At 33.6% G+C, this 27,171-nt stretch overlaps 1 protein-coding gene, 1 long non-coding RNA gene and 2 pseudogenes across 5 annotated transcripts in view; 1 reads left to right on the forward strand and 3 right to left on the reverse strand.

Moving 5' to 3' along the window:
- The window catches only part of CAMKMT (calmodulin-lysine N-methyltransferase), a 354,956-nt gene that overhangs the window by 257,942 nt on the left and 69,843 nt on the right, over positions 1-27,171 (reverse strand). The window lies entirely within an intron of this gene.
- On the forward strand, positions 5,628-5,738 carry LOC111740639 (annotated as a pseudogene).
- Positions 17,542-19,599, reverse strand: LOC111740604. Its single transcript, XR_002780679.1, has 3 exons — positions 19,205-19,599; positions 18,956-19,081; positions 17,542-17,903 (listed from the first exon to the last, which is right to left on the reverse strand). It is a non-coding gene; the product is annotated as an uncharacterized LOC111740604 (long non-coding RNA).
- Positions 21,667-21,785, reverse strand: LOC111740657 (annotated as a pseudogene).

Consider the following 27,171-nt stretch of genomic DNA (forward strand, 5'->3'; position numbering starts at 1 on the left):
TTGAATCAAATCACTACAAAGACTTGCCAATTAAAAAATAATTTATATTTCATAGCCCCGAGGATCCTCATTGCCTAACCTGTGTAACTGTGCCTACAGTGTAATTCCAAAGAAAACAGAAAATCTTTCGATTATACTCTTCTCTTTTGAGACAAGTTATTTACATTTTTATGGAAATTATTTGCTGTGATTCAGGATTAACAACATAATGGAAGTAGTGACAGCTTCCCCCACCCCCTCTTTCATGTTATCTATAGGTGGAAAAATTGAGAAGCTGTGATTGTGCAAATTAAAACAATCTACTATCTTCTTCCTGATCTATGTCCTGATCATAGAGCAATGTTAGTTTCACACATTAGGAATCACAGTCAGTTAACTACTGCTGCTAACCGATGGGATATATTTGCAGACTCTATCAGTTTGACCCAGCTTCCAGAGCTTAATGGTCCTCCAGGCTATAAGAGAAAGCTGATCCATCAGGCTTGCATTAGCATAGAATCACACTCGAAGCTTATTGATGTGTGTTCAGCATAACTATCATCCCCAGAACCCAGCTCAATCCATTATTTTCATTTTATCTCAAGTCATTTGTATGGTTGTCTGCCCCAGTTAAAGCTCCAGCAAGACTGGTACTTAAATGAATTTGTGAGAAAGGAGACAAATGCCCCCTGAACTTTCAGCACTTTCCTATCAAGGCTTACTAACATAAAATATACTAGTACTCTTAGGTCCACTTAGTGAACGTATCGAAAATAGCCTCTGCAGAAAAAAAAAAAAAAAAGTCACTTAGTACCCTATTAGTCAACATGGAATGTGATGATTAAATGATTTTTTTAACTGTAATTTTAAACTACTGCTCTGATTTCTGTTGAAAGCTATTTATAAAAAAAATAAATTTCATAACAGCTACGTCTTTGCTGTTTAAATACCTTTCTCTTTTAAAATACAGAACACACACTAAAATAAATGTTTCCAATAATAATACATTTCATCACCTAGGGAAATGTTACATTTAATGGTAACAAGAAAAACAACAATCTATAACAACCAGGCATTTAATGTGCACAAAACCCCATAATAAGAAAGGATTTAATGTGTGCATAAACCCTGTAATGGGTTTGTATATAATCAGGCATTTGAGGTATACATAAAATCACTTTAATTGTAAATCTTTAAAATGAAAATAAAGTGCTTCTCTAGCTGTTTTGAATACACAATAACTACTGAAATTCTAAAGCTGGTCTTCAAAACTATTTTTTATGAATTTACATAATGCTTACAACTATAATTTGGAGGGAATCTGTAAAGGTTACTATTCCCAAATCTTTTTTTCTTTTAATTTAGAAGGAATCTAAGGACTACAAAGGTGAAGCAACTAAGCCAGATCTCACAGCAACTTAGTGTAACTAAAACTCAAAAAGTTGGTGGTAAATTTTTAATTCGTTTATCTGTCACTTAAAATTCAGTGATATTTTTGCCTCACTATTTGCCTTATTGTTACACTCAGTAAATTAAAACCTAATCTGAGGGTCTTTGAATCTCAGCCAGTCTTCCCCTTTGTGTCCATCACTATAGCCTTTGGACAGCTTATACTACTCCAATTGGGGAGAAAGGGGGAAAAAATAAACATTTTAAACAATTTAAATATCTATCGAATATTGCTATAGACATCTTCATCCGTGATCTCCCTTTATCTATTTCTCTCATCTACCTCAGAGAGAGATTAGAGGATAAAAAGTTAACTATAATAAACTGTTAAAGCACTACACAAAAGCTGGTTGTTAGGTTTAAAAAAATTCTGAAACTTACAAGATGAATGATCATCTAAAAACTTTCTAAATGCTCTTTTCAATTATGAGTAAGACAGTAAAACTGAACACCACGATCCATTGAAAACAACATTTTCATAATGGCAGACTGGTAAAGAAAGGAACTAATATTTATTACCTACTTTGTGTTAGATATTATTTCACCTATATTATCTGATTTAATCCTCCGAAAAACACCACAAGGTTTTGTTTGATTACTCCCAATTTACAGAGTTGCAGAAAGTAACTCAAGCATTGGCTAAAAGTTGTAGAGCTACTAGGTCTTCATGCTGGTCTCCAAACTCAGATAATTTGACTCCAAAATGCAACAAGCTCTTCTTCATACCCTTGTGCATAGTGCTCCATGCTTTCAAGGGAATCTTGGGCTTCACTATTGGTCTCCAGAGAGACTGTGTTATCATCCTTCAGCAAGTCAAAGAGGAACTAGCTATTTCAACTTTGTAAAATCTGGAATTTCTATCTTGAGAAGAAAATTTTCAAGAGAAAAATTACTGAGACTTTCTCATCCACCTTTAGTTTCTCTCCTTATTTATCTTTATTTTCAAAGACTCTTACTCATTAGGTACTTTTAAGATATATGATTTAAGGCGAGTTGGTACTCTCAGAAGGAGCTCTTGGCCTTCCTTGGCTTTCATCTCTTGGCCTTCCAGAAAGTGATAAGTTTACAAAAAAGAAAGTCACCTCTATTTTTTAAGTATATAAAAATACATCCAACCACATATGTTTTTGTTTGTATGCAGTAAATGACACTGGAAGGATATAAAAGAGACTGGTCATTATGATTGCCTCCAGGGAAGGGAATTGGGTTGATGAAGGCCAGGGATGAGACGCAGACTTTTCACAGTACTCTTTTGGACATTTTGAACTTAGAATCATATGAGTATACTACTTACTCAAAACATACAGACATACATACAAACATAAGTAAATCACATTCGACTATCTTTATGATGAATGTCGATCAACAGCACTGCAACTACAACCTGAAGTAATAATTGTCTTATGAATTCTGTATGTCATGAAGTATTTTAAATAGAATTTATTCTAACAATACAGCATAGAAGTTTGCTTTAATGAGTTAGACTTAGTATCCCAGATACTAGCTTTGTGTAAAACACACTTGGGATGGACAAAGAGGAATGTTAAGATAGAAAAATAAGATAACTGATTACTGATCTCTCAGAAGAGAAGGAAAAGAAAAACATTTAGCATGGAGGTTTCTGCTCTAATTGTAGTCAAGATCATGAAAGAAAGGACAGTTAGGCTGCTTCAGTCAAAATATTTTTCATGAGCTCCATCTCTCCATATTTACCACTAAAGCAAAAGAAGGGGACAGTTATTGGCGGTTCTTTCTTTCTTATTCCCCTAGTTGCTTTCTCCCAAAAGAGAGAGGGATGGCATGTAGCAAAGGTAAATTTGGCTGCAGTTAAATCTTTTCGTTCTAAAGTCTTTTTGCTTCTTATTTCATAAGAATGTACAAATTTTTGTAATAAATTTTGAGAATTAAAGGGTAAGAAGGATGGATAATCTCTCAGGAAAGATCTAAATATTCTTCTATAGCAAAGAGTTAAATATCAACTGATAACCTATTCTTTACGATTATATAGATTCTGTTATTTCTCTCAGTGAAGAACTAGACTATTTCTCAACCCTACAATCAAGACACTTCTAATTATATCTATCTTAAAACTTTTCTATTGTAATTTTAGTCCGTCACTAGTGAAAATGGTGAACATTTATATTCGTGCGCGTGCACACACACACACACACACACACACACACACACACACACACAAACATCCTTTCACTCAAGTTGCACTTACCAAGTGTCTAAAATGTAGAGCAATATATTAGAATTCATGTTGATCTGAATTTCAGTGAACAAATATTTGTTATACAAGGCACAATTTAGGTGACAAAGGTAGGCAGCATATAGCATGTCCCCTAATCTCAAGCAGTTTACTAGAAGGGTAGAAGCCATGATTTCAATATTTGATATATCCTACTCCATGCTACTTAATACTTATAATTGATAAATATTAATCATTTTAAACAGAGTTCACACTTTGACTTTCTTGTTTCAAAGTTAGAATTCCTAATAATGTTAACCTTCAATAAAAGACCTAACAAGGAGCATCCAACTATACTGGAAACTAAAATTATTTTTTTAAATTATAAAAATATAAATAGAAAATGAATTTTGAAACAACAATAATAGATTATGTATATTAAGCTCTTTCTAAATGCCAAGCATTGTTCCAAGACGATTTTAAATGTTTAACTCATTTGATCCTTATACTAAACCTGAAAGTTAGGTGTGATTTTTGTAATTTTACAGATAAGGAAACTGTGGCACAAAGTAGTTAAATACACTGGTCAAAGTTATATAGCTAGTCAGTGATGAGGTTCAAGCGCAGGCAGTTGTGCTCCAAACAAAAAGTTTCTTCACTACCACACAATATTTACTCTCAAGACACTAGAGTTTACTTTAAGAACTTTTCATTGAGTGTATTTCATTGGACCATATCCCATTAAATTCTTCCAGCTGCAATGGATGATAATTGAGTTGGAAACCTTCTCAGTATCATGCAAACTATTGCCATAACATATTTTCCGCAAGCCCTCCAATAGTATATCGTGACAACACAATTCCTTCTCCTTTTCCTACATTGCTCAGACCTTAACATACAAATACACTGAAAAATGAAGCCACATAATACAGAAAGCACTTATTGGAATTACTGGTGACTTTGTTCATTGTGCCCATCTTCAGCGCTAAGCCTCCTTCTAAAAAAATATATCTCTAGGCTTGGTTTTGGCATCGCCAGTCCTGCTTTTACTTTGCCAGTGGTTTCTTCTCCATGAATAATATCACCAAATGTAACTAATTATTTTATTAACCCAACACCTGGGTACCATGGTGCCTTCAAATTATTCGGCAATCAACTTGGGCTAGCATCCCATGATGCCATAGAGAAGAAGGGCTAGTGTGATAATGCTCTTCTGCCTCATACAATGTCCTCTATCCATAGGTAAACCAAGAATTCAAGAGGGGCCCTTCACAACAAAATCAAGGGCTCAAAGTTCAGGCTGCAAAGTTCAGTTTGTAGAACTGATGGCACTGTTGCTAAAAATAAACTAGATCCTATTAGATGAACAATATCCTCTCTAGGTTTAAATAAAATGTTTACTGAAGTACATCAATTCTTTCATGTCAAAAAATTCCTTTGATTCACTGATATAATACAGTTCTAAAGAGTACAGTAGTGACTTAACATGAAAATCTCTCCAAAAATGCTTGATTCATTGCTACATTATGTTTGGGTCCATTATGTCTTCCAAGAGACAAGTAAGATAGAGAAATAGATCAGGAACAGACAAGACTATTGGCTATTAGAGATGATTTGCTTTATTTCCTAATTTAAGGCATAGTCCTTAAGCATAGCTGGCACTCAGTCGCCAGCCACTTGGAGACCCAGAGAAGGTGTCCTGGAATTATGGAAGGGTGATGAAGCCACATGAATGCAGGTTTCTGGCAATATGTTTAGAAGGGAATGACTCTGACAATTTTTCGATTTCCACCACCACTACAGTCTTTCCTTGGGCCAGAAACATGACTGGATATTAGGTAAGGTAATCAATTCACTTATTTAACTCGCCCAAATTTCATTGAATAATGAATTGCTGTTTTTTTCAGACTACATTTAACACAAATCCTCAGTGTTGAACCTCAGGTTTCTATCTTACAAGCCTTAATAATTAGCTGCATTTAGAAAAAAATAGCAATTAAATTTCTCAGTCTACGGTCATGCTACCCTGAACAAGCCCGATCCCATCTGATCTCAGAAGCTAAGCAGGGTTGGGCCTGGGAGTACTTGGACCGCCTAGGAAGACCAGGTGCTGTAAGCATAACAAAATAAGGGATTGCAAGCTGACAAGGTCCTAGGAATCTGTGAGGTCAACCAAGGGTTGCCTCACCTAAAAAATAAAAAAATAAAAAATAAAAATATTTCTCAGACAATTTTTGCTATAATCAGGAAAAAATGAAATAATTCACTGTGATTTACTCTATTATTTTTTAATGTATGAGTTTAACAATATATCTACTTTAAGAATTGCAGAATCATCTCCAACTTTTCTGAGAGTTGTCAAAATCAGATATTATCATCCTCTTATCCCTAGTAAAAGAATTTCTCTAAAATAGTCAGGCAGATATTTTCTTTCTAGCCCTCCATGTTCTCCTATTTAATTCTTACTTTCATTAAACAACACTGCCTCAAGCTTTATGTCCATTTCCAAAGACTTTCTTATTTCTAAAAAGCTCCTTCTTTGAAACTCCAAAAGACTAAAAAGCAGCATTGAAAAATACCTTTTGTAGTCACTCTTATAGGCACTTTACTAGACTGAATATTTCACCCTAGCAAGAAAGAAAAAGGGGAAACTTTATTTTAAGCCTTAGTTCTAGAGATGGTGTCTTAATAATTTATTAAAATATGCATTAAATGCTCATTCCATACTCTAACAGTAATATCAGCCCCCCCCAAAATGAACAACAAAATTATCTTTTAATAAAAATGTTTGCTCTATAAACTACATGATACGAAGTTCCTTAAACCCAACTGAATCCATTCTCTCTACTAGGGATGACAAAAATTATCCCACTAGCTGAATTTCATTGCCAAGCTGTCAACTTGAATTTCTTCTGTTTAAAAAAAGCTGTTCATTACATTCAGTAATGGGCTGTCAAAGCACTATAGCACTGAACCTGTATCATGCACAGAAGCAATTGGGCAATGTGCATTATTATGTTTAGATTACTTGCATTCTTTACAAGACCCCTGGGCTAATTTTAAATGAGATGGTTCACTTGAACTAAATCGAAATCTATTTTATTTTACCTTAAAGCTAATACATATTTTCCATTTATGACTCACTAGTGCAGGCATTAACAACAGGTAAGACAAAAAAAACTCACTGGATATACATGTATCAGCATAAGTAAACATGAACATATGTATGTCTATGGGTTTGTATGTGCCTTTGCTCCCTATAGTCATATCTATTTTTAATAATAGATGATTGAATTACAATACCGGGCACACCAAATTAGATAATATTGCCAATATGTGAGCAAGCATTGTCGTCTCCATGAATACATAATAGATTGTTAACTGGAAGCATCACTCCTGCAGCATATAGTCTTTGATATTTTAGCATAGTGAATCAATTAGACATCTTTTTAACCAGCTAATGTATAATAATTCATCATATGATTTAGCATGGGATATTGTGAACAACTATAAAAAAGCACATAAAACCTGCAGCTGAATGATTCTTCCACAGCATGATATCCTAACCCCAAAGGCAGGCAATAACAGCTACGGGATATCAAAGAGATAGTAACTAAACTGATCACAGATGACTTGTAAATATATCTAATGAATGCAAGGCCCAGATTAATGATTCTTTTATTTTCACAAGTCTTTATTTTCATTAATAATTTTACTTTTAAAAAATCATCTCTAGATTCCTACCCTGGAATATCAAAGGTATAATAATGACTTACAAACTTAGAGACCCCAATGCTGGTGAAGGTAAAATAAACCAGCATTTCAGCAAGATTAAAACTCTGTAAGCCAAGACTGCCAAAAATAAAAGAGATTTCAGGGCAGGAATAATAGTGATGCCTTTTTTTAAGTATATTAAAAGAAAAGAGGGCTAGGGGTGGGCATACACACATTACACTTCAACGCTACTTCTATGACTCACCAACACATCAGGCACACATGTGGCAAACAATTGAATGAAACCCAAAAAAAAAAAAAAAAACCACTCAAAAGATAGAGCTATTGTATTTATTTACTTTAAGGACAATATATCATCTCTAAAGTCTGAGTTAATCAGCACTATGCTTGGTTAGAAGCTTACTATGAATAGTTTAGGGGTGTTCTTCACACCCCAAGGTACACTGCAAATTAACTCAGGTTCTCATACACATCCGCATCTTATTCCTAAAACTCTCCAAGCACTTCATTTCATCCTGGCTCCTCCAAAAACATAAAAAATGATTCCATCTAAAATTCTACTTTTGATGTAATTGTCTTGATTTGGTTAAAAACTCTCAAATTAGCTTTTTAACAACCAACCAAAATATGAATGGGGTACAGTGAAGAGCATTATAATTAATAATCAGTTCTTTGTTTTGCTAACTGGTTAAATATGTAATATTACTAATACATAAATTATATTGCATCTGCATTGCTATGCATAAATAAGTACAAGAAAATTAAAATATTTATTATATTTTTTAAAAAACAGAATAAATTATTTTGGCTATTTAGCTATGACCTTTATTCAAAATAGAAAGATTTTCCCCAAAATTTTATTGTGAAACATTTCAAATATATAGAAAATGTGAAAGAATTCTAGAGAAGCCCCATATAGCCACCACCTAAATGCTATTATTAACATTTTACCATGCTTGTATTATTACACATCAATTCAATTAAAAGAGAAATTTTTAATAAAAGATAAATATATTTCATAAGAAAAGTTAAAGAATAGCAAAACGAGTATAATGCTTTACTGAATAATAAACCTATAAAGATAATAGTTACTGCTTTCGATTATAGCCAGATTCTCATATATGATTTTCTCCATTTTTAAAAACTATGACATTGCTTTGTCTTAATAGAAACAACTGAACCTAATTCTATATTACATAGTAACTATTACATCTTAATATGAAAGGCAAGGTATGAAAGTAATGGTGGAACATATTTTATCATCTACTTGGAAAAAAATATGAACTTTCAAGAAACAAAAATCCTTCTAGTTTGTTTTTGAGTTATGAAATGAAAATTAGGGTAATAATTTTTCTAAGCAGTAATGTATCAAAAACTAAAACTATATTGTATTTATATGAGATGATAAATGTTAACTAAACCTATTGTGGTAATCTTTCACAAAATATGTAAATCTAACCATCATGCTGTACACCTTAAACTTGTCAATTATTTCTCAATAAAACTGGAAAAAAGTAAAAAAGAAACAAATTATTCTAATTCAACAATGTGTCTAGTATAATACACGTACATTATGAAAAACAACTATTCTACTTCAAATCTCCACTTCAAAAGAGAATTACCACCCATGGTACTCTCTCTAGGAACTAAATGTGTTTCTTTTGATACAATAAAAGTACTTTTTCATTAACACACATAAGTATCTGGAAGATTTAGGGAGTTTACATCACTTCTGCTTACTTTATTTATATGGGAAATAAGTTTTAAAATTTGAATAACAAACAAGAATACCAGCTTAGCCTCTTTCATTTTCTCAGATGAACACTTGCAAAGAATATTCTGTACTGCTTCCTCAAATCCTTTGATTGGGCACTTCCTGCAAAACTTCAACAGGTCAGAGAGCATGGGGATTGAAAAACAATAGAAAAAGCACATTTTTAATGCTCAAATAATCTTTTATAAATTAAAGACTTAAGTAGGAAAAAAATCCCTAAATCAAAGCCCACTATTATTTAAATAACTTTTAACAAGTATTACTAGAGTTAGAACATTGTGATTTTGTTTTATTCAAATATTTTTCATACCTCAAATTATTCTGGGTTCCACATAGAAATAGTGAATTGTGCTTTTTATTCTTTTTTCATATGATAAAAAAGTATATGCTAATTAAAAGTGAATAAACTTTTCAATATTCTCCAAAGTTAAAAATAACTTTCATTTGAATATTTGGCTTTGAAACTATACATGAACACGCAGGCGTGAAAGTATCTAAAAATATGTTAGTGTATACAAGATATTCTTAATCACCATAAACTATGCTTTAAACAAGTTTGGAACGCTTTATACCGCCTTTTAACGTTTTTATTTGTTGATGAACCAACAATGTTTGGCATAATTAATGCTAAGATCTTCAAAACTCAATGACTGAAAATAATTGCTTCTCTTTTCTTTCCTGAGTACTCTGAAGCCCAACCTAAAGATTTAGAGCTGACTGGACAAATATAAAGGATGTCAAAAACAGTGACCGCTGACATGCCATTCAAGGCACATGGAAGAGAACTCAGGCTTGAATGCCTCTAAACTGCTCATTGGTAAGATCAGCTACCAGTGAGACGCAGTGTAAGTCAGCATTATTCACTGAGCCTGCTATGACCTTAAAATCATTGCTCCTGGGGCATGTTCATCCACCAATTAGTTTATATGCTCACTGGAAATCCACTGCTCAGTAAATGCACTGGTCTCTCATTCCACAGTGTTGATGAAGTGTATGTGATGGCTTTCTCTTCACAACTTAACCCCAAAAGCTGACCCATCTCAAGCTGAAGCGTTCAAGTCACTTGAGCACCCCTTAGTTATCATGAACTTCAACGCTTTACTTAAAAATTACCATCATTTAACTTATTTGACAAACAAGTGTTACAGTGACTATGAAATGACATAAAACAGAAAAAATCAGAACTAAATTTTCCAGTTTTATTCACAAAAGTGTATGTCAGATATTTGTTAATACACAAAAGTGTATGCCAGATATTTGTCAGATATTTGAAAGAAAAAATTTCCTTGTAATTTTTAAGCAACCATAATTAACACAAATAGGTCAATTGTATCTTTTCTAAAATTTTGAAAATTTTGAAAACGTTCTCATTTTTGGCCAAGGTAAAGCCTAATGAATTAAAAGAGGCATATTTGAAAAATAATTTCAAGATATGTTATGATACAACATGAAAAAGGTTGGATCTGGAAATAAAGAAGAAAAGAAAAAAGATATCCAAGTTTTCTAAGCATTGAGAAATGAAAACTGAGTGTACAGCAGAAATTGGATATTGAGAAGGGAACCATTGTTGAGTCATACAAGTAGAAAGGTCTTGAACATAACTGCAAATAGTTCGACAAAAGATCAGGGCTAGGAATTCTATCAGCACAGAGACTGTTAAGTGAAATAATGTGCATGGGTTTCAAATAACTTGAGGATAGAGCTCAAGGACAAAACTGTCCTGATTCTTCCCCTTCGTGTCCCCACAGAAGGAGAGTACGTTCCCCTACCCTTTCCGCAAAGGAAGAAGGAAACTAAGGGTCAGCCCTGACTCATTTCCAACCTGCTTCTTGGAAAATGATCCAATTGAGGTGTGTTTTTTTTTTTAACAGCCTTATTAAAGTACAATTTACATGCCATAAAAGTTCACCCATTTAAAGTATACAACTCAACAGTTTTTCATCTATTTATAGTGTTGTGCAACCATAGCCACAATCAATTGTAGAACATTTCCATCATCCCCAAAGAAACTCTGTATCATTTAGTCTTCACTTCCTTGTCCCCTGCCAGAAGTAACTACTAATCTACTTTCTGTCTCTATAGATTTCCCTTTTCAGGACAGTTTATATAGATGGTATGAAAAAATGTGGGCTTTTGTGACTGGCTTCTTATACTTAATATAACTTTTTTGAGGTTCTTCCAGATTGTAGGGCACATCAGTAATTCATTCCTTTTTATTGCTGAAAAATATTGCATTGAATAAATATTCCACCTTTTGTTTATCTATTTACCTATTTAGTTTTATAGTAATATAAAATAATACCTGAGAACAAGAGTTGATAACACATGCTTGTAGAGCATCATCAGTAAAAAAAACTTACAGATATAGATTACATATCACTTTAGTTACATGTGTGTTCTTAGTGTGGACTTGATAGATTTACAGAATTAGTAATAGTAATTTATAAGATATAATACATAAAATTGCTAAACGCTAATAACACCAAGAATTAACAGTTCTAAAAAGCTAGTGAAAATATTGATAGAGCAATACTTAAATATATGTATGTCCCAGCACTCCCACTCCTGAATATGTAGCCCAAAGAAACGTTCACACAGTATCATTTACTGTAGTAGAGAATGGAATGCAATCTGTGGGAGTGGACAGGTAAAAAGTGTGGTGGATGCTTATCATGAAATACTAAATATTCACTAGATGCAATAGACTGGATGAATGCTCAGCAATGTGGATAAATCTTATAATGTTGAATGAAAAAAATTAAGAAACAATGCAATCTCTAGCATAATACCCTTTATATAAATATAAGATACATACCCCAAATAATAGTATGCATCATATAAGAATACATTCAAACAAAGAAACAAGTGAATAAGAAAAGAAAGGGGCCATTCAGGAACCAATGATGATAGTGTGCCACAACCTGAAAATTATGGTACTCAACACTCTGTATCTAAGTTTACAGTAGATTCTTCTTTTTGGGTATTATTTTTCAAAAATATTTTGCTGGCCCTACCTAGAGAAGGATTATACTTTTCTACCATGTTGACAATAGGCTTGGCCTTGTAAAGTGCTCTGGCCAATAAGATGCAAAAACAAAAGCACTTGAGAGCCAGTGCATAGTTCACTGTCTCATTTCCATCTCTTAGAATTGTTCTGGAAGCTGCTTCATCATCCTGGGTCCCAGATTGAGGACAACATGGAACAGAGGCACAATAAACCTAAGATAAACATGCAACACAAAAGAAACTTTGGTGTTCTAAGTCACTGAGGTTAGGGGTGGGCTGTTTGTTATTGCAGCATAATCTATCCCATTAAAACTGATATATTCACATACAACTACATGGTAATTAAATCTCTCCCAAGTTTATTTACCCAAAACTACTATATGGTACTACTGTTATGGGTATAGGGGGAGAAGGGGATGGGGTGGTAGCTAGAAAATACAGCTCTTACCTTTAGAGATATTATAAAAGAGATACATAAAACAAAAGGAGAATAAGAGGAAAATTAATTACTCTAGTGGAAAGCACACTCAATGATGAATTATCAAATGTGGGCTTTAATCCAAACTCTACTTCTTGGTCAAATACCCTAAGCCAAATCTCTTAACCACTGTAAATCTCAGTTTCTTCATCCGAAAATTGAGGATGGAGTGTATACTCTGAGCTCTAAAGTTCTTCCAATTCTGAGGTCTCATGTTTCTACAACAAAGTAATATTTAGAAAAGTCATATAGCCACTAAATTAAAATAGAACTTTAAACAAAGATAAATTAACATTATTTACTCTTGCCTTAAATGGTTCAATATACCAAAATTTTGTTCATTTGACAGGAATGAGTTACATTAAAGAAAGAACACCTGGGTAATCAAGCATAGAATGCTTTTATAAATGCTAAAGTGGAAAGGCATAAGCAAAACCCAGATGTGGTAATCACCAATATGTATGACAATGAAGGTAAGGACACAAGTGTGGCCATAATTCCTTGTAGTTATAATGAGAAATGACAGAAGATGAACTTTAGGGCAAAAACCGATTGATGAAAGGCCTTGATATGAACCAAGATGTGTGGATTTGATACCATAAGCCCATAGCAGCACTACATGGAATACAAGTGGTGGAAGACAAAGGTGGAAGGATGCCACTGGGTCTGAACTTAGGTTGTTGAAGTGAATGAGAATATAAAGGAAAGAACAAATCCAGGAGACTCTGAGAATGACTGATCAACACCACCGAACCAGATACATTATTCAATAAATATTTGTTGACTGAAAACAGCAACCTTTCAACAAAGAAATTTTACTTTCCCCAAATATTCCCAAACCAAATGTGAAGACCAACTTATTGACAAATAATATTGCCAGATCCTCTCTCTTCTGATAAACTTTACCACCTATGAGATTAAGACACCCAATAAGCTGTTTCAGGTTTTTTCTATTACCATACAAAGAAGTTATGTGCTGAGAAACAAGCTACTCAATGTCAGCTAAGGCCTCAGGTGCCTCATCATGCCCCCCTTGCCAATGGCCAACACCAGCCTCAATCCTAATACTGGTTACACGCCATGCTTAGCAGCTTCTTGATATTTTTACATATTTAGTTAATTATATATAAGGGAGAAATATTGCTTAAAAGAAATCTATACATAGTTCAGCAACATGAAGTCTTATCTAAAAGCTACATATAATAATAGATACTCTGTTATCAATTTTTTTTTAATCTCTATCATCATCCAGGTATCTCTTGCTTTGGGGGTTAGTCATGTTTAAATCAGTCTCCTCTTCACACATGATGTGTGCTTCTAGCCATTATTGATTTCTCTCATTCCTGACATGTGGCCTTTGTTTGGAAGGTTTTACACTTGATGACAATAAATTTAACACTTAATTTTGTATTGCCCTGTACTATCTTTTCTTTGTTTTAGGTCAAAGTTTGAGAGTATGTGATAGCTATTTGGCCAGATGGAGGTCAAGGATGTCTTTCTGAGACAGATTACAGAAGTTCTACAAAAGAAAGCAAGTTATAGCAGTTAGAGAGAATTCAAAGTATCCTAACACTTCAAAAAGTAAAGAAATCAGTGAATGGGACTATTAACATGGACTTAATTCTAATCAACATCTTTAAGTTCATAGTAGCATTTGGCCTATAACAGTGCTGTATAATATTAGCTTTATCTTCTTGGGACAGATATTACTATTATTATTATTATCATCATCATCATCTTTACCTTCATCATCTTCATCATCATTATCATCATCATTATTAGAGGAGAGGTAATAAAACACAGTGGTTAAAAGAGCCTTTAAGTCTAACTTTCAGAGATGACTGCAGGCCCACCTGACATCTTGACTACAATCTCAGGAGAAACATGAGCCAAAATCACATCATTCAGCTCGTTTGAATTACTGATCTTCAAAATTGTGTGAAATAATAAATGTTTATTGTTGTTTTAAGCCACTTGAGTTTGGGGGTAATTCGTTATGCAGTATCAGCTAACTAACACATTCCACCCAGCAACCTCCCGTTACATCTCATTGGCCAGAATGAATCACGAGGCCACCCACAGCTGCAAGGGAGTCCAGAGTATTTTTGCTTGACACGAAACCTGAGTTCTGATTCTTAAGGAAGAAGGAAGAGGAAACACATATCAGCTGTGCAGCTACTCACCTTCTACTTCAATTCAGTCTTCTCCATGAAGAAACATGGTCTTCAGAAAAGAATAGAAAGATAAACAACATAAAGAAGAAAATGCAGGCTATAAGAAGTAAGAAAATACTAGAAAATCTAGCAGCTGCTTTAAGAGGATTTGAATTTACAGGCAGGGCAATCTGTATTCCACCATGGTAACTAAGCTTAAAACTTGTATCTGTAATCCCCTGTCAGTAATCACAGTGAGGAATCATGACAAATGAGAGAAAAGAAGGAAACAGGAATATGAAAACACTGCCTTGATTTTTTGGAAAAGAGAAATGAAGATATATATGTTTATATATATAGCATATTTATACATATAAAACTTTAACAGTAGCTTAATATCCATGATAAAATTCCACAACCAATTATTAACTAGGTGGTTTACACATGTTTAGAAAATAATACAGAGTTTAAGAGTAAGCAACAAACGTGCTAAGAACAAGTGTGAGAAGTGACAGAGGCTCTTTCTTAACTCTAACCTTGGCCTTGACTTTTCAATATTTTTAGCAGTAACTTGAGACATAAAAGGGATGCCTATCATTTATGCTCATGTGACACATCTGGGAATGATACATATAATAACAGAATCAAAATTTTAAATGATCTTGACAGCTTATAATACTGTCATTCATACATCCAACGATTCTAAGAAGTTATTTCATGGATTTAATTTTCGTCTCCTCGAAAAAGACACTAAATTCATCAGGGCATGACAGAATCACACACTTTTTTAAAATCTCCTATGGTATCCAACACAGTGTTGGGAACATAGTAGGTATTCTATTAATATTTAGAGAAATGAGTTGAACTGTGTCAAGCACAAATGTAGAAAAGTTTAGAATAAATCTGTCACCTATGTAACATAATATCCTCTTACTTTCCCCTCAGGTGAGATATAATTTATCTCCTTCAAAAACCTCTTCAAAATTGAATTTTTCCAGCTGCCTTCAGCCCTTTAAAGGAAGACTGCAATGGATAAAACTTTACAGGATACTTAAAAGCCTGTGCACTTTTTTCTTTCTTTATTTTCAGTATTATGCCCAGTCTGTGCCATTAGACTTTAAGCTCATGAGGCAGTTTCAACAGCATTTTAAAGCTTCTCCCATACACATGAAGTGAGAATAGATGCACACCCCCTTCGCAGAGCTGCACAACATAACATTTTCTTGTTATAATTCAATATCATTGCAGCAAGATAAGCACACCCCACAGTCTAATTTAACAGACATGAAGAAGTCAAGCTCTATTGTTCAATGTCACAGCCAGCCAGCCCTGCATGATCAACCTTTATTCTTTTCTGGCTTCATTATGAGGATGATGCCTTTCAACTGTGGTGACTAAACCTGTTAAACTACAAAGCAAGAAATTTATAGAACCTTTATAAAAGTAGTACTGAACAGCTTAAATGTAAAACCTACAATTAAATTCTAAAACTAAGCACTTCACCCCCAAGAAAATGCTAAGTAGTTCTTCAGCAACATTCCTGATTTACATACCCCAAAGATGACAGGAGTTATATACATACATGCTGCAGTGAGATTAATAGCAATTTTTTCAAGTAATGTCCAAAATAAAACATGGCAATATTAACCCATGCGTTACAAAACTAATAAATTGCCCCTTAGCATACCAAGAACAGGAACTATGCTTTTTCATTTTCAAAAGGCCTCCTTTTGTCAGATGAAAAGCCCCAAGGGTAAAATATTTCAGTATAGTTCAGAGATAACAATGGATATGCCATTAGATTACCATACAAGTGAATAAAGCACCAAATGATAGCGAACGTTTCTTTACACTTTAGATTTTGATGTGAAATGAGTCTAATTATTTATTCATAGACTTTTCCTCTAAGGAGTTCAAGGCACTATGTTTTAAATCTTCAAACATGTATTTCCTAAGCTCTAAATCTACCAGGTAAGACAGAAGAACATGTGGCAGGGGAGAAGATAAAGAAAAGCTGCACAAAAGAAAAGGCGATTTGAAGAACTCAAGAGCATTTCAAACATGAGGTGGTGTATTTTATTCATTCATTTATTCTTCCAGTCATTCAAACATTTACTGAGAACCTATTATAAGTCTAGGTCTGTGCTAGATGTTAAGGATATAAAAATAACCCCTGCTCTAGAAGCTCACCAGACAGAGGGATGACACATACATAGAGTGATAATTAAAATACCTTCCAGGTGCTATAATAAAAGAATAAACTAAGTACTGTGGGGAGCACAAGAGAAGGAACCGCCAGCCTGAAGGAATTTGGATAGGCTCTAATAAGAAGGCAGCATTTTCAATTGTACCTAGAAAGACTCATAAAAGTCTGTCAGAGAATTGAGAGGAGAATCCTCAAGGCAGAAGTAACATCACATTGAAACACAAGTTGCCATTAAAAAGTTCGGCCTGTTCAGGAAATGTTGAGAATTCCAATATGGCTTACAGGCAAGAGATGACACTAGAAATCATAGGTTTCAAGTTTCTGTGAATAGACTCCAGGAGCGCCATAATCATGAAAACTTTGGCACTAGGCAAATCAAAAAAAAAAAACAGACAGATCAAAAAATAAACAAATGTAAACTATACATATACATTTGTTACATATATTTTATTTTATATATGGACACAAGGGTCCATATATAAAATATATATATATCACACATATATATGTGTGTGTGTATATATATATATAACAAACGTATATTTACATACATATACATACACACACAGCTCTATAGTAAATTATGACCAATGCTATTGGGCTTCTTATCTGCCCTCTGCTAGGGCCACTGATGCTTTCATAAGGCAATTGAAGAGCCAAGTTGCACACACCTTCTCCCTCATTCACCTCATCTACACAGTTCCTTCTTATCTTAAATTGAAGTCCTTCAAGTGAAGATGAATACTCAAGCCAGACTCTGCTTGATGTCCTTTATTCCTAAGCTGCTACCAGCACATCCATTCAGCAGCAAGGGAGCTACCTGCTTCTCAAAGGCCAACTTGAAGGCCACCCCAACATCTTTCCTCTAAAGTGCTATGGGGCTGACTCTTTTGCTCCCCATCAATCCTGTGTATAGTTGCACACAGCAGGTGCTGAAAGAAAAAGAAAAGAAAAACAGAGCTTAAGCCTTAAAAGTCCAGATAAAGAGGATATTTTCCTTGCCTTTATATCATTTCAAGTATAAAAGCTACCATGTCAAAATGCACAGAAAAATGTTGCTCAATATGAAATAGATATAAAAAGGCAAGAATGATTTGTAGCTGAAAGCTTCCAAATTACCTTCTACAGTAAAACTAGTTGATATAAGGAGAATATATACCTACAGAGTTATAAGGCAGAAGACTTGGCTGTCCCCAAATCTGAATTATGTCTACATTAATTCACCACACTTAAAAGGTATACAAAGGTATTATATTATTCACTCCATGTTGATTTAAAAGAAAAAGGGGGGGGGGGACAAGAGATGGTTAACCATACAACTGGCCTTTTCTATACAGCAAATCATCTTATATTTATTGAATATACAAGATGACATATGCCATAGGGAAAAGCAAAGACAGGGTCTTAGTTCTCAAGACTTCTCTATTTGCAAGCCTGATGACACGGGCTGAGGATTAAGACCTCTAAGTCACTATTCTGCTTTAGCCTGGACCTTATTACCCAACAACACTGATTTAGGCAAATAATTAGTCATAATTTAAAGGTCAAGAACTTTCTAATCCTGAAAACACATATTGTAGAGAAAGAATAAGTATTTATTTTCCAGCAAGTCAAAAGTATCCAGAAATTTCAGACTGAAAAATAGACTTGAATGTATGGTGCCAGGTGGGTACTAGACTCATGGAGGGATTGTCTTGTTAATTGTATAAATGTCTAACCACTATGCTGTATACCTGAAACTAATATATTAAATGTCAACTGTAATTGAAAAAATAAAATTTTTTAAAGAAAAAGAGACTTGAATATAAACATGTATTAGGATACAAGAAAAGTGTTCTGATATTAAACAGGGAGCAAATAAGTGGGGGGGAAAAAAGCTAAGGAAGTAGAAGCAAAGGAATATATCAAAGGGGATAACATGATCTAGTAGATGAACGCCTGAAGTGCTAGCCAGGTAATCAGAAAATATAATGCTAACATTTACCTCGCGACGTGGAAATCGAATTGGTGGAAGTTGTGAGGCTAATGTAAAACAGGCCATTTTGAGAACAGAGCAGTGTAGTTAAAAGATGAATGGAGAATTCTGTCTATTTCAAGTAAAAGAAGAATTCTGTGAAAAAAATAATGCCAAGATATATATTCAAAATGAATGAGATAAAAAATATATAAGAGAACAAAGGTTCTACAATTATGATCAGTACCAATAGTAAGGGACTATATAACTTATATTTACCTCTTTCCACGGCCACATCCCCAGCCTCCTAATTGTTCACCTTGCTTGCTCTCCTCCATTCCATCTTCATGCTACGACCAAAGGGAAAATGTTTCTAAAGTACAGATTTGTGTGTGTCACCTTCATTAGCTCCCCACTGCTTTCCAGATCAAGTTCACTCTATTTGGCACTGGGTACAAAAGGCCTTTCACAATCTGGGCCTTCTGACTTCTCTAGCCTCACCTCATTTCTTCCCCCTAAAGGCTCTCCCTACGTAGTGAATTGTGGCAACTCACTAAGCCTTCCTTCTTCACTTGTGTGCCTTGGCGTGTGCTGTTGCCTCTGACAGGGGCACACCTTCTCCCATACCTTGGGTACCAGTGTGGAGTCGCTGCTTCTGAAAAGCCTTCTCTGGTTTCGTCCAAACCACACTCATTGGATACTCCCAAAATACTAAAATCGACTCTTGTCTTTCTCTACCTATCTCTCTCATTAGACCATAAATTACTCAAAGAGTGCCATGTCATATTTGACACACAGATTCTAGCATACAATGTGCACTCGACAAATATTTGCTGAATTAATTTATCTTTCACTATCTTAACCTTACTAAAATTTTCTAAAACATTAGTTTTCATATGAACAAACAAGAAGCATCATGTATGAACTAAAAGCAGTCACATTATAACACATATAATTAATTCTAATCTAACTCTAGTTGAGAAGCTAATTTAAACTCAGAAGCTTTTATTATATTTTGTTTTGTTTATTCCTAAGATTGCTCATAGAATTACCCAGACAGAGTTTCGGGTTTTTACAGCCTCCATTCGTAGCTACAATGTCTTCTTTTCAGTTCTATTCTGTTGAAATGAAGACTGTCATACTGAAAGATAATACATTTTTTAAAGCATAAAAAATTTATGTTTTCATTTAAGAGGATGGGTTTGAACATATTGTCTATGTTCAAATTCTCTGTAACTTACTACTTGTTTTGAGAACAAGTTACTCAACCTCTCTAAACCTCAGTTTCCTCTGAAAGTTATTTTGAAGACTAAATGAGATTATGAATCTAAAGCATTTCGAAAGAAACTTAGTAATAATGTGTTTAGTAAATGCCATTTGAAAACTGCCTGTATATCAGACTGTGGCAGTTTAGTTTAGTGACAGTTTAGTTTAGACATCAAACCTTTCAATACCCCCACTATTGCAGGACTATGTGTTTGGTCCACTGCATACTACTTTTTTTTAAAAGGGTGGGCATATATGAACAAAACACCACCCACATGACCTTAAATAATGACTCAAAATGCTGTCTCTATAATTTGATATTACAAATAATAATATTTACCTTTTTTTTTGGTATTTTGTAACGTCATTTATAAGGATCCGTGAAACCAATTTTGTCCTTGCTGCCATCTGAAAGCTAAGAGAAAAGCTTTGAGAAGGCTGCCCTCCAGGAAGGAAGGACTAGAAGCTCACTGGGGTTCCTTGCTCAGCAGCACACTTGCCCCCTAGGCATACACGACCAAGTCTGGTAAAAGACACAATATCTCTTTACCTTGTTAGTGTGACCAAAACAGCACTGAATTTTTCAAAGGGAACATTACTAATGGCTTGAAGTAAAACATGGACACAAGGGAGTTGAAAAAAAACAAGTTTCCAGCTACAGGTTTGACAGCCCAGGTCTCCCACCACTCCGGAGGACAACTGATCCCCAGTGATCCTGCTTGAGGCCTCTTTAGGAAAGGGACTAGAGTCTGAGGCCCTTAAGCCAGTTGAAACTAGAATGTAAATAAAGGAGTTAGGGAAAGAAATATTCACATCTCAGAAAACATTAATCTATCAACAAAAATCTTAGAAATTTGGCACCTACAGTTACAGAATACTTTTTTCTTGAGAAGAGTAAAGAACCATTTTCTCAGTTATTCTTTAGTATTCCTGAATAAAATGTATGCCGTGAAAAAAAGGGAACCAGTAGTCTGCAATATCAAAAAAGTCGGACAGAATAGTAAGAACTCAAATATCAAGGAGGTAAGACTTTTAAAATAAAATTAAACACTCAAGGATAAAACTTAAATGGTATGTTATAAATTCTGGAACTGTCAAATTCACTTGTAATATAATCTTTCATTTATGCTGTTATAAAATAAATAGTTTCAAGAAGTTGAATCTTCCAGCTATCTAAAATATCACTATAAATACTAAAACTTTATTTTGATTTCTTTGATGAAAATCTAAGACGTCATGTTTTCATGCCCTCTTAAATAGTGTATACAGAACATAATTTTTCCATTTTATTGATGTTTAAAAGTCATTATTATAGATATGTATTATATTATTGTTGACTATAATTACATAGTCCTGAAAAAAAATATATAGGGCTTATTGATACTGTCTTAAATTAGAGATTGGCAAACTAAGGACTTTTGACAAATTTGGTCCTCAATCTGTTTTTCTTTCTTTTTTTTAAATTCTATTTTTTACGCCTACAGCACCTGGTCTTCACAGGTGGTCTCCCATCCAAGTACTAACCAGGCCCAATCCTGCTTAGTTTCCGAGATTAAACGGGATCAGGCTTGTTCAGGGTGGCATGGCTGTAAACCTCAATCTGTTTTTATAAGGACCCTGAGCTAAGAATGGTTTTTATATTTGTAAAGGTTTGTAAAAAAAATAAAAAATATGCGATAAAGACCATAAATATATGGTCCTTAACGCCTAAAATATTTACTATCTGACCCTTTACAGAAAAAGTTTTCCAATCCCTGTCCAAAGTGATCGCAGCCACTAGGTGATGGGCCTTGTAAATTATGTTCTTTCTTTCTCTCCCCTGAGGAGGCAGAGGTTCTAGAATGAGAATATAGTTGAATACTCAATTAATCACATGCTATCTGTATGCCTTTGGGCACTAATTTAACCTTTCTGTGCCTTTGTTTAATCATCTGTAAAATGGGAATAAACATAGTAACTTCACAGGATTTCTAGGAAAATGAATGAGGTAATATGGTAGAAATTCAATAAATGAAAGTTATAATTGTGTTTCACTAGACAAAGACTACCTCCAAACAGAGAATACATATACAACTTTGTAAATGAAACTAAGGAGGCAGAATTCTTGTTAAATTTTCTTAACAGTTCTTTCTGATATATGAATTAAAACATCATGAACTTTCCTTAACCTTAATATTAAACATTCTCAGTTCTTAAGTAGTAAATTTAACTAAAAGCTAAAGGAAGACATACGGAATAATAACCATGCCGATCAAGCAACTTCTGAAATCAGACAAATAATCATTAAGTCACTACAGGAAAGCCGGAATCTATTTTTGATTCACTTGGATCATCTTGTTTTCGTTATACATTTTATACCACCAAAGCAAAATATGGCATAGTTTCTGGCACTGAATCATCATCAAACTGAGTTGCAATTAAGGATAAGAACACATCATTAAGTTTTAGGTAATTCTTGCAATTGTAAGTAAGCAGCGCCTTTCTATTCTTCTGGAAAATATCATTTAGGAGGTTTCAACAATTCTCCTAAACCTAGACTGTAAGTGCCATGCTTGAATTTTTTTTGGAAGCATGCCCAACAATAAATGATCCACAATGATCTGAGGACAACACTCCCATCCAAGAACTTAATCAGATTAATGATGTATTTGTTTTATAAAAATGAAGTACATTAAGCCTGAGAATACCTAATTTACATACTAAATGGTTGCTAGGGACCAAAAATACTAGTGGTTTTTATAAAACTGAGGTTACAAAATTGCCTATTGTCTTGAAATCTGTTAGTAAATAACAGTGAAATGCAAAATAATAAACAAATGTTAATTAGTAGTATTTATATATGTAAATTCATGATGGTGTATAGTTGTTCATAAGACCCTAACGATGCTCATATTCTAAAACATACATGCCCCAGAGACAACTTGATGCCATTATGTGAAGTTGGAAATGACAACAAACTTATTTATGTTTTCTAATTGATTTAACCTCAAATTGTGATTAACATTCTGTTCAATTTTTTTCATTTGGAGTCTTTGTTTAATATATGTAAACATAAATAGTAAGTTTGCAGTCTAGGTTCCTGCCATTTTTGTTGGAAACCTATTAGCAACTTTTATCTAAAAAGGGGAGGAGAGCTTTCACAAAATAGCTGAATTTCATCAAATCATTAAAGGAGAATTAACAGCAGCTCTGGATATCTTCTGATGTTCTCTCTCTCTCTCTCTCTCTCTCTCTCTCTCTCTCTCTCTCACACACACACACACACACACACACACACACACATATGCAGATTACTTCACTCATTCAACAAACTTGTGTTTATTGAGCTTGGGGAGGCAAAATGAATACGACAAGGTCACCCCCTGTCTGCTGAGGAGATTGTAGGTAAGCAGATAATTACAATATAAAAGGACAAGTGTTGCAAACAGAGAGCTCTGGGCACAAAGAGAAGCCAGCCACTAACTCTGCTAGGAGACATAGGATAAAGCCCCACAGGGCAAGTAATAGTTCACAGTTCCTGTCACCTAAGAAGATGGATGACATATGCAGGGAACAGTAAGAGAATGGGAGAGAGAGGTGATGAAATCTATAGGTTTGTGAATATCCATACATTCCTTTATTTTTTAAAAAATTCAAATTTCATTTAAATCAAGCAAGACTACAAAAATTGAGATTATTTTGAATTAGGTTAAGTATTTTTATACAGAAGCTTAATTTTAATAATTTGCATTTACATTCAGTAAATACTAGACAAAGAAAGACAGGTTAAAAAAAAACTGAATTTTAAAAAACCTGAATGAAAATTTTCCTTTACTTTATTAAACATAAAACTTTAAATTTAAAAAATAAGTTGAATTCAGATTCACGTATCAATGTTTATAGGACTAAGAATATAGAGGCTAGAAAAGTAAGAATTTTGGATACCTCTAGACAAGCTTGAAATAAATATAAATACATCAAACAGATGAATTAAACCATGATATTTTTTGCTTTAAAAATTTGAGAAATGTAAGGATAAGAGTGATAGAAGAAACAAGGATATAAGGGTATAAACAAGGATATATACATTAAAATGTCTATAAAAAGTTAATAGAATCAACAGCTAGAGAACACAGGGATTAAAATTATCATATATATCACCATCAAAATAACAAATAGCATTTACTGAACACTCATGTAGGTACATGGAATGTTTTGGAAAGTGCTTGCATTTTATTTAGTATTTGAAATGTTGGTCAGCTAGTCATCACATGTAGTTGACAGCGTGCTGCCCAGCTGCCATGGCCAAAAACTTTGTTTAAAGAAAAGGGATGTTTCCTATGGCAACTTTACTAGCTGGGTGTCATACTAGTGTTCAATTCCATGAAAGAGTTTTCTGGTCCCTACCCAGTTGGACACATTTCCCATTTACCCCTCAATATCCATACATATACCCCTTTCTTACTGCCTTGGCTATTTCACTCACTCAGTGTAGTGTATTCATGGACATACATTGTTCTGTTCATCTTTATACCTTACATATGTTATAAATATTATTTTGTATCTATTCATAATCTTAAATAAAAACAATATATTTAAATAAGTTTCCAAAAAGAAAAGGAAGCAGGGCTCGCTTAAGACCTAACAGCATGCTTCACAAGGAAAAAAAAAATCAAGGAAACACGAGAGCTGTAGAATATTTAAATAAAGGAAATACTGTAAGGTGAGTTATATACACAATAATACAGAGTTGCCTGGGTATCAATCTTTTTTATAAGTAGTCCATGTCAATTTGCTATAATTGCAATCATAGAGAGAGAGTAAATATATATATAACCATAGAATTTGGGAAAGTCCTGGGCACATAATGTTTCCTGATAATAATTCTGGTAGAAAATAAAAAATGTCAAAGGTGGGACTTGAGCAAGGAAACTGATGATTCAAAGCAACCAGGCAAGGTTTACTCAGTGAATGAGAGATGTAGATCAGATGTTGTAAGATGTGTTAACAGTGAAAGACAAAGGTTTGTTACTTTTAGAAACAACAAATTCCTACAGAAGGGTAAACCTATTGCTGAGCCATCTGTTATTTGCAATACACATAATAAATTCAGCAGAAGGGTGTACTCCCTGTGCTTCCTATAAACAGATGGAGTTTAAGTCTAAAATATCCTATCAATGGAGAAAGACCACCACCAGCACCAAAAAAAAAAAAAAAAAAAAACCCATACAGCCCACAGTTGAATACTTGGTTTCTTTGCATTCATCATACACATAATAAAGATGGCACTGCAAACCCTAGACTGCCATCCTTCTGTTACCATGAGAGCAACATCTTTTCTTTGTGAAACACATGTGGAGACAAAGGGAGACTATTCAGTTGAACTGGTTAAACATCTTTTGTACCTGGAATGTTGATGACATATCCAGTTGGCAGGCAGAAGCAACATGGCCGATAAATAGCTCACCTACTTCATTTATTTATAAAACACACACGTGCATAGCACACAGACTCCACCATACAAATGAATGAATTCAATATGTAAAAAGATGTGGCAGTCCTATTGTAGCAAGATATGATTCTAAGATATTTCCCTCAAACTTACAGGACAATAATACTTTTGAATGAAATATTGATACTTTAAAACTTTAAAAATCAACTCAAAAGTACTTATTTATGTAACCGTATTCAAGCATATTTCCAAAAATTAATCAAATCTTGGCATTTACGCAATAACCTGGTCATTCGTATGACATTCGTATGTACAGTAGTTATTTTTCAGTGAACAGTTTAAGGTCAGCAAATTGAAATTATTTTCTATGGCACAAAAGCAAAAATGAAATTTAAAAGAATATTTTTTTATCTAGGCTGAATATAAAGCAAATTCTCAGAATATCAAGCACTTCCATTTTTCTCATAAGAAACATTCTGGCTATGAAACATCTTTTATATACAAGCTTATGAACATCTAAGATCACTAAACACTTCTCTTATCATTGATAACTTTGATTTGAAAAAATATATTTAAACAAAATAATTAAAGTATCATTATATTTATTACTTATTATTTTAATTGATGTCTTAATTTACAATATGTTTCTATATATCAGTTTTGAATGTCCAAATCTTGGCCTACCTGAATCAATTACTTGCTTGAAATCATTTAATACAGACATTCATCAATAAGATATGCCCAGCAAAAGGACATGTAAATATAAATACATTTCAAGTCCACCATATTTAAATATTCCCTACTATTTTAAATTGAACTAAAATTAATAAAAAGATATAAACCAACAGATAGACCAGCTTGAACATAACTACAGAAGAAAATGAGAAGGGTGTCAGATTCTTTTCTGCTAATTAGACCACATTAGTGAGAGAGTATACAAGGAAATACCTTTTTGAAGTTTAATGATTACTATGTCATATTTCAAAATAGCTCACATTTACTGAACATTTACCATGTGCCAGTTATTACTTTTACTTTTCGTGGTTTAACTCATTTAACTCTCACACTAGCCCCAGAAATCCACAATAATATCGGAATATAAGAGTAAAATACTACTTTGATAGCACGTTTTGATTTTTTTAAAAATCTTCCTGAAAAAGGCAGCCCAAACGTTGTCTCTATTAGCCACCAGAAGGCCAGTTAGTTTAGGAAATCATCTGAGTCTATAATAGGGAGTTAACATGTTAAAATTTAAGGCCCATTTACTATATTAATCTAAATATAAATAGCTCACTTACTTCATTTATTTACAAAACACACACATTTACAGCACACAGATACCACTACACAAATGAATGAATTCAATATGTAAAAAGACATGGCAGAGTCCTATTATAGCAAGATATCTGATTCTAAGATATTTCCCTTAAATTTATAGGAAAATAATACTTTTGAATGAAATATCGATACCTTAAAATTTTTTAAATCTACTCCAAAGTACTTAAAAAGACTTAGTCTGACCTCTATCTAAAGTATCAAACAAAGTTTC

This window comes from Pteropus vampyrus, unplaced genomic scaffold (assembly GCF_000151845.1).
Source record: "Pteropus vampyrus isolate Shadow unplaced genomic scaffold, Pvam_2.0 Scaffold66, whole genome shotgun sequence".
Classification (NCBI taxonomy): domain Eukaryota; kingdom Metazoa; phylum Chordata; class Mammalia; order Chiroptera; family Pteropodidae; genus Pteropus; species Pteropus vampyrus.